A 9,625-nucleotide genomic window follows, 5' to 3' on the forward strand; every position below is an offset into this window, starting at 1 on the left:
TGGATGCCCATAGTTTTCTTCCCTATCCCTGCACTGCCAGTTTCCACAGATAGGATGTATTTTTTTGGTCAAAAAGCACTACAATTTTAGTTGTTTTCGCTCAACGTGGGGCTCGAACCCACGACCCTGAGATTAAGAGTCTCATGCTCTACCGACTGAGCTAGCCGGGCTCCTTTGGATGCCTATAGTTTTCTTCCCTATCCCTGCACTGCTGCTTTCCACAGATAGGATGCTGTGTAATCATAGGCTCTGGTGGAGTTTGGAAAGAAAATACACATCAGCCAGAGGCAGAAATAGTCTAAGAAAGTATCAAACACAATTACCAGTCAATATCAGAACGCATTGAAGAATATCAGGAAATAGCCGATTTAACCTGTGTGGAAAAAAGTCTTATTTGTGTTTTCTCCACTTTATTTTATAGTAAGATGATACATACTTTTTCTTTTACAGTGAATACATTAAGGTGTGGTATTGCCCCTTTACACATCATCCAGACATGCATTCATATATTGCATGTTAACAATCAAAATATTGCAAATATTGTAAAGAGACTTTCAATTTCTATTTTTTTGGTCAAAAAGCACTAAAATTTTAGTTGTTTTCGCCCAACGTGGGGCTCGAACCCACGACCCTGAGATTAAGAATCTCATGCTCTACCAACTGAGCTAGCCGGGCTCCTTTGGATGCCTATAGTTTTCTTCCCTATCCCTGCACTGCTGTTTTCCACAGATAGGATGCTGTGTAATCATAGGCTCTGGTGGAGTTTGGAAAGAAAATACACATCAGCCAGAGGCAGAAATAGTCTAAGAAAGTATCAAACACAATTACCAGTCAATATCAGAACGCAATGAAGAATATCAGGAAATAGCCGATTAAACCTGTGTGGAAAAAAGTTTTATTTGTGTTTTCTCCACTTTATTTTATAGTAAGATGATACATACTTTTTCTTTTACAGTGAATACATTAAGGTGTGGTATTGCCCCATTACACATCATCCAGACATGCATTCATATATTGCATGTTAACAATCAAAATATTGCAAATATTGTAAAGAGACTTTCAATTTCTATTTTTTTGGTCAAAAAGCACTAAAATTTTTGTTGTTTTCGCCCAACGTGGGGCTCGAACCCACGACCCTGAGATTAAGAGTCTCATGCGCTACCGACTGAGCAAGCCGGGCTCCTTTGGATGCCCATAGTTTTCTTCCCTATGCCTGCACTGCCGGTTTCCACAGATAGGATGTATTTTTTTGGTCAAATTGCACTACAATTTTAGTTGTTTTCGCCCAACATGGGGCTCGAACCCACGACCCTGAGATTAAGAGTCTCATGCTCTACCGACTGAGCTAGCCGGGCTTCACTGGATGCCTATAGTTTTCTTCCCTATCCCTGCATTGCCGTTTTCCACAGATAGGAAGCTGTGTAATCATAGGCTCTGGTGGAGTTTGGAAAGAAAATACACATCAGCCAGAGGCAGAAATAGTCTAAGAAAGTATCAAACACAATTACCAGTCAATATCAGAACGCATTGAAGAATATCAGGAAATAGCCGAATAAACCTGTGTGGAAAAAAGTCTTATTTGTGTTTTCTCCACTTTATTTTATAGTAAGAAGATACATACTTTTTCTTTTACAGTGAATACATTAAGGTGTGGTATTGCCCCATTACACATCATCCAGACATGCATTCATATATTGCATGTTAACAATGAAAATATTGCAAATATTGTAAAGAGACTTTCAATTTCTATTTTTTTGGTCAAAAAGCAGTACAATTTTAGTTGTTTTCGCCCAACGTGGGGCTCGAACCCACGACCCTGAGATTAAGAGTCTCATGCTCTACCGACTGAGCTAGCCGGGCTCCTTTGGATGCCTATAGTTTTCTTCCCTATCCCTGCACTGCCGCTTTCCACAGATAGGATGCTGTGTAATCATAGGCTCTGGTGGAGTTTGGAAAGAAAATACACATCAGCCAGAGGCAGAAATAGTCTAAGAAAGTATCAAACACAATTACCAGTCAATATCAGAACGCATTGAAGAATATCAGGAAATAGCCGATTAAACCTGTGTGGAAAAAAGTCTTATTTGTGTTTTCTCCACTTTATTTTATAGTAAGATGATACATACTTTTTCTTTTACAGTGAATACATTAAGGTGTGGTATTGCCCCTTTACACATCATCCAGACATGCATTCATATATTGCATGTTAACAATCAAAATATTGCAAATATTGTAAAGAGACTTTCAATTTCTATTTTTTTGGTCAAAAAGCACTAAAATTTTAGTTGTTTTCGCCCAACATGGGGCTCGAACCCACGACCCTGAGATTAAGAGTCTCATGCGCTACCGACTGAGCAAGCCGGGCTCCTTTGGACGCCCATAGTTTTCTTCCCTATCCCTGCACTGCCGTTTTCCACAGATAGGATGTATATTTTTGGTCAAAAAGGACTACAATTTTAGTTGTTTTCGCCCAACGTGGGGCTCGAACCCACGACCCTGAGATTAAGAGTCTCATGCTCTACCGACTGAGCTAGCCGGGCTCCTTTGGATGCCTATAGTTTTCTTCCCTATCCCTGCACAGCCGCTTTCCACAGATAGGATGCTGTGTAATCATAGGCTCTGGTGGAGTTTGGAAAGAAAATACACATCAGCCAGAGGCAGAAATAGTCTAAGAAAGTATCAAACACAATTACCAGTCAATATCAGAACGCATTGAAGAATATCAGGAAATAGCCGATTAAACCTGTGTGGAAAAAAGTCTTATTTGTGTTTTCTCCACTTTATTTTATAGTAAGATGATACATACTTTTTCTTTTACAGTGAATACATTAAGGTGTGGTATTGCCCCATTACACATCATCCAGACATGCATTCATATATTGCATGTTAACAATCAAAATATTGCAAATATTGTAAAGAGACTTTCAATTTCTATTTTTTTGGTCAAAAAGCACTAAAGTTTTAGTTGTTTTCGCCCAAAGTGGGGCTCGAACCCACGACCCTGAGATTAAGAGTCTCATGCTCTACCGACTGAGCTAGCCGGGCTCCTTTGGAAGCATATAGTTTTCTTCCCTATCCCTGCACTGCCGTTTTCCACAGATAGGATGTATTTTTTTGGTCAAAAAACACTACAATTTTAGTTGTTTTCGCCCAACGTGGGGCTCGAACCGACGACCCTGAGATTAAGAGTCTCATGCTCTACCGACTGAGCTAGCCGGGCTCCTTTGGATGCCTATAGTTTTCTTCCCTATCCCTGCATTGCCGCTTTCCACAGATAGGATGCTGTGTAATCATAGGCTCTGGTGGAGTTTGGAAAGAAAATACACATCAGCCAGAGGCAGAAATAGTCTAAGAAAGTATCAAACACAATTACCAGTCAATATCAGAACGCTTTGAAGAATATCAGGAAATAGCTGACTGAACCTGTGTGAAAAAAAGTCTTATTTGTGTTTTCTCCACTTTATTTTATAATAAGATGATACATACTTTTTATTTTACAATGAATACATTAAGGTATGGTATTGCCCCATTACACATCATCCAGACATGCATTCATTTATTGCATGTTAACAATGAAAATATTGCAAATATTGTAAAGAGACTTTCAATTTCTATTTTTTTGGTCAAAAAGCACTACAATTTTAGTTGTTTTCGCCCAACCCACGACCCTGAGATTAAGAGTCTCATGCTCTACCGACTGAGCTAGCCGGGCTCCTTTGGATGCCTCTAGTTTTCTTCCCTATCCCTGCACTGCCGTTTTCCACAGATATGATGCTGTGTAATCATAGGCTCTGGTGGAGTTTGGAAAGAAAATACACATCAGCCAGAGGCAGAAATAGTCTAAGAAAGTATCAAACACAATTACCAGTCAATATCAGAACGCATTGAAGAATATCAGGAAATAGCCGATTAAACCTGTGTGGAAAAAAGTCTTATTTGTGTTTTCTCCACTTTATTTTATAGTAAGATGATACATACTTTTTCTTTTACAGTGAATACATTAAGGTATGGTATTGCCCCATTACACATCATCCAGACATGCATTCATATATTGCATGTTAACAATCAAAATATTGCAAATATTGTAAAGAGACTTTCAATTTCTATTTTTTTGGTCAAAAAGCACTAAAATTTTAGTTGTTTTCGCCCAACGTTTTCTTCCCTATCCCTGCACTGCCGCTTTCCACAGATAGGATGTATTTTTTTGGTCAAAAAGCAGTACAATTTTAGTTGTTTTCGCCCAACGTGGGGCTCGAACCCACGACCCTGAGATTAAGAGTCTCATGCTCTACCGACTGAGCTAGCCGGGGTCCTTTGGATGCCTATAGTTTTCTTCCCTATCCCTGCACTGCCGTTTTCCACAGATAGCATGCTGTGTAATCATAGGCTCTGGTGGAGTTTGGAAAGAAAATACACATCAGCCAGAGGCAGAAATAGTCTAAGAAAGTATCAAACACAATTACCAGTCAATATCAGAACGCATTGAAGAATATCAGGAAATAGCCGATTAAACCTGTGTGGAAAAAAGTCTTATTTGTGTTTTCTCCACTTTATTTTATAGTAAGATGATACATACTTTTTCTTTTACAGTGAATACATTAAGGTGTGGTATTGCCCCATTACACATCATCCAGACATGCATTCATATATTGCATGTTAACAATGAAAATATTGCAAATATTGTAAAGAGACTTTCAATTTCTATTTTTTTGGTCAAAAAGCACTACAATTTTAGTTGTTTTCGCCCAACCCACGACCCTGAGATTAAGAGTTTCATGCTCTACCGACTGAGCTAGCCGGGCTCCTTTGGATGCCTATAGTTTTCTTCCCTATCCCTGCACTGCCGTTTTCCACAGATATGATGCTGTGTAATCATAGGCTCTGGTGGAGTTTGGAAAGAAAATGCACATCAGCCAGAGGCAGAAATAGTCTAAGAAAGTATCAAACACAATTACCAGTCAATATCAGAACGCATTGAAGAATATCAGGAAATAGCCGATTAAACCTGTGTGGAAAAAAGTCTTATTTGTGTTTTCTCCACTTTATTTTATAGTAAGATGATACATACTTTTTCTTTTACAGTGAATACATTAAGGTATGGTATTGCCCCATTACACATCATCCAGACATGCATTCATATATTGCATGTTAACAATCAAAATATTGCAAATATTGTAAAGAGACTTTCAATTTCTATTTTTTTGGTCAAAAAGCACTAAAATTTTAGTTGTTTTCGCCCAACGTTTTCTTCCCTATCCCTGCACTGCCGCTTTCCACAGATAGGATGTATTTTTTTGGTCAAAAAGCAGTACAATTTTAGTTGTTTTCGCCCAACGTGGGGCTCGAACCCACGACCCTGAGATTAAGAGTCTCATGCTCTACCGACTGAGCTAGCCGGGGTCCTTTGGATGCCTATAGTTTTCTTCCCTATCCCTGCACTGCCGTTTTCCACAGATAGCATGCTGTGTAATCATAGGCTCTGGTGGAGTTTGGAAAGAAAATACACATCAGCCAGAGGCAGAAATAGTCTAAGAAAGTATCAAACACAATTACCAGTCAATATCAGAACGCATTGAAGAATATCAGGAAATAGCCGATTAAACCTGTGTGGAAAAAAGTCTTATTTGTGTTTTCTCCACTTTATTTTATAGTAAGATGATACATACTTTTTCTTTTACAGTGAATACATTAAGGTGTGGTATTGCCCCATTACACATCATCCAGACATGCATTCATATATTGCATGTTAACAATGAAAATATTGCAAATATTGTAAAGAGACTTTCAATTTCTATTTTTTTGGTCAAAAAGCACTACAATTTTAGTTGTTTTCGCCCAACCCACGACCCTGAGATTAAGAGTTTCATGCTCTACCGACTGAGCTAGCCGGGCTCCTTTGGATGCCTATAGTTTTCTTCCCTATCCCTGCACTGCCGTTTTCCACAGATATGATGCTGTGTAATCATAGGCTCTGGTGGAGTTTGGAAAGAAAATGCACATCAGCCAGAGGCAGAAATAGTCTAAGAAAGTATCAAACACAATTACCAGTCAATATCAGAACGCATTGAAGAATATCAGGAAATAGCCGATTAAACCTGTGTGGAAAAAAGTCTTATTTGTGTTTTCTCCACTTTATTTTATAGTAAGATGATACATACTTTTTCTTTTACAGTGAATACATTAAGGCATGGTATTGCCTCATTACACATCATCCAGACATGCATTCATATATTGCATGTTAACAATCAAAATATTGCAAATATTGTAAAGAGACTTTCAATTTCTATTTTTTTGGTCAAAAAGCACTAAAATTGAAGTTGTTTTCGCCCAACGTTTTCTTCCCTATCCCTGCACTGCCGCTTTCCACAGATAGGATGTATTTTTTTGGTCAAAAAGCACTACAATTTTAGTTGTTTTCGCCCAACGTGGGGCTCGAACCCACGACCCTGAGATTAAGAGTCTCATGCTCTACTGACTGAGCTAGCCGGGCTCCTTTGGATGCCTATAGTTTTCTTCCCTATCCCTGCACTGCCGCTTTCCACAGATAGGATGCTGTGTAATCATAGGCTCTGGTGGAGTTTGGAAAGAAAATACACATCAGCCAGAGGCAGAAATAGTCTAAGAAAGTATCAAACACAATTACCAGTCAATATCAGAATGCATTGAAGAATATCAGGAAATAGCCGATTAAACCTGTGTGGAAAAAAGTCTTATTTGTGTTTTCTCCACTTTATTTTATAGTAAGATGATACATACTTTTTCTTTTACAGTGAATACATTAAGGTATGGTATTGCCCCATTACACATCATCCAGACATGCATTCATATATTGCATGTTAACAATCAAAATATTGCAAATATTGTAAAGAGACTTTCAATTTCTATTTTTTTGGTCAAAAAGCACTAAAATTTTAGTTGTTTTCGCCCAAAGTTTTCTTCCCTATCCCTGCACTGCCGCTTTCCACAGATAGGATGTATTTTTTTGGTCAAAAAGCAGTACAATTTTAGTTGTTTTCGCCCAACGTGGGGCTCGAACCCACGACCCTGAGATTAAGAGTCTCATGCTCTACCGACTGAGCTAGCCGGGCTCCTTTGGATGCCTATAGTTTTCTTCCCTATCCCTGCACTGCCGTTTTCCACAGATAGCATGCTGTGTAATCATAGGCTCTGGTGGAGTTTGGAAAGAAAATACACATCAGCCAGAGGCAGAAATAGTCTAAGAAAGTATCAAACACAATTACCAGTCAATATCAGAACGCATTGAAGAATATCAGGAAATAGCCGATTAAACCTGTGTGGAAAAAAGTCTTATTTGTGTTTTCTCCACTTTATTTTATAGTAAGATGATACATACTTTTTCTTTTACAGTGAATACATTAAGGTGTGGTATTGCCCCATTACACATCATCCAGACATGCATTCATATATTGCATGTTAACAATGAAAATATTGCAAATATTGTAAAGAGACTTTCAATTTCTATTTTTTTGGTCAAAAAGCACTACAATTTTAGTTGTTTTCGCCCAACCCACGACCCTGAGATTAAGAGTTTCATGCTCTACCGACTGAGCTAGCCGGGCTCCTTTGGATGCCTATAGTTTTCTTCCCTATCCCTGCACTGCCGTTTTCCACAGATATGATGCTGTGTAATCATAGGCTCTGGTGGAGTTTGGAAAGAAAATGCACATCAGCCAGAGGCAGAAATAGTCTAAGAAAGTATCAAACACAATTACCAGTCAATATCAGAACGCATTGAAGAATATCAGGAAATAGCCGATTAAACCTGTGTGGAAAAAAGTCTTATTTGTGTTTTCTCCACTTTATTTTATAGTAAGATGATACATACTTTTTCTTTTACAGTGAATACATTAAGGCATGGTATTGCCTCATTACACATCATCCAGACATGCATTCATATATTGCATGTTAACAATCAAAATATTGCAAATATTGTAAAGAGACTTTCAATTTCTATTTTTTTGGTCAAAAAGCACTAAAATTGAAGTTGTTTTCGCCCAACGTTTTCTTCCCTATCCCTGCACTGCCGCTTTCCACAGATAGGATGTATTTTTTTGGTCAAAAAGCACTACAATTTTAGTTGTTTTCGCCCAACGTGGGGCTCGAACCCACGACCCTGAGATTAAGAGTCTCATGCTCTACTGACTGAGCTAGCCGGGCTCCTTTGGATGCCTATAGTTTTCTTCCCTATCCCTGCACTGCCGCTTTCCACAGATAGGATGCTGTGTAATCATAGGCTCTGGTGGAGTTTGGAAAGAAAATACACATCAGCCAGAGGCAGAAATAGTCTAAGAAAGTATCAAACACAATTACCAGTCAATATCAGAATGCATTGAAGAATATCAGGAAATAGCCGATTAAACCTGTGTGGAAAAAAGTCTTATTTGTGTTTTCTCCACTTTATTTTATAGTAAGATGATACATACTTTTTCTTTTACAGTGAATACATTAAGGTGTGGTATTGCCCCATTACACATCATCCAGACATGCATTCATATATTGCATGTTAACAATGAAAATATTGCAAATATTGTAAAGAGACTTTCAATTTCTATTTTTTTGGTCAAAAAGCACTAAAATTTTAGTTGTTTTCGCCCAACGTTTTCTTCCCTATCCCTGCACTGCCGCTTTCCACAGATAGGATGTATTTTTTTGGTCAAAAAGCACAACAAGTTTAGTTGTTTTCGCCCAACGTGGGGCTCAAACCCACGACCCTGAGATTAAGAGTCTCATGCTCTACCAACTCAGCTAGCCGGGCTCTTTTGGACGCCTATAGTTTTCTTCCCTATCCCTGCACTGCCGTTTTCCACAGATAGGATGCTGTGTAATCATAGGCTCTGGTGGAGTTTGGAAAGAAAATACACATCAGCCAGAGGCAGAAATAATCTAAGAAAGTATCAAACACAATTACCAGTCAATATCAGAACGCATTGAAGAATATCAGGAAATAGCCGATTAAACCTGTGTGGAAAAAAGTCTTATTTGTGTTTTCTTCACTTTATTTTATAGTAAGATGATACATACTTTTTCTTTTACAGTGAATACTTTAAGGTGTGGTATTGCCCCATTACACATCATCCAGACATGCATTCATATATTGCATGTTAACAATCAAAATATTGCAAATATTGTAAAGAGACTTTCAATTTCTATTTTTTTGGTCAAAAAGCACTAAAATTTTAGTTGTTTTCGCCCAACGTGGGGCTTGAACCCACGACCCTGAGATTAAGAGTCTCATGCTCTACCGACTCAGCTAGCCGGGCTCCTTTGGATACCTATAGTTTTCTTCCCTATCCCTGCACTGCCGTTTTCCACAGATAGAATGCTGTGTAATCATAGGCTCTGGTGGAGTTTGGAAAGAAAATACACATCAGCCAGGGGCAGAAATAGTCTAAGAAAGTATCAAACACAATTACCAGTCAATATCAGAACACTTTGAAGAATATCAGGAAATAGCTGACTGAACCTGTGTGAAAAAAAGTCTTATTTGTGTTTTCTCCACTTTATTTTATAATAAGATGATACATACTTTTTCTTTTACAGTGAATACATTAAGGTATGGTATTGCCCCATTAAACATCATCCAGACATGCATTCATATATTGCA

Source organism: Ambystoma mexicanum, chromosome 4q (genome assembly GCF_040938575.1).
Source record: "Ambystoma mexicanum isolate Mex_15411 chromosome 4q, UKY_AmexF1_1, whole genome shotgun sequence".
NCBI lineage: Eukaryota > Metazoa > Chordata > Amphibia > Caudata > Ambystomatidae > Ambystoma > Ambystoma mexicanum.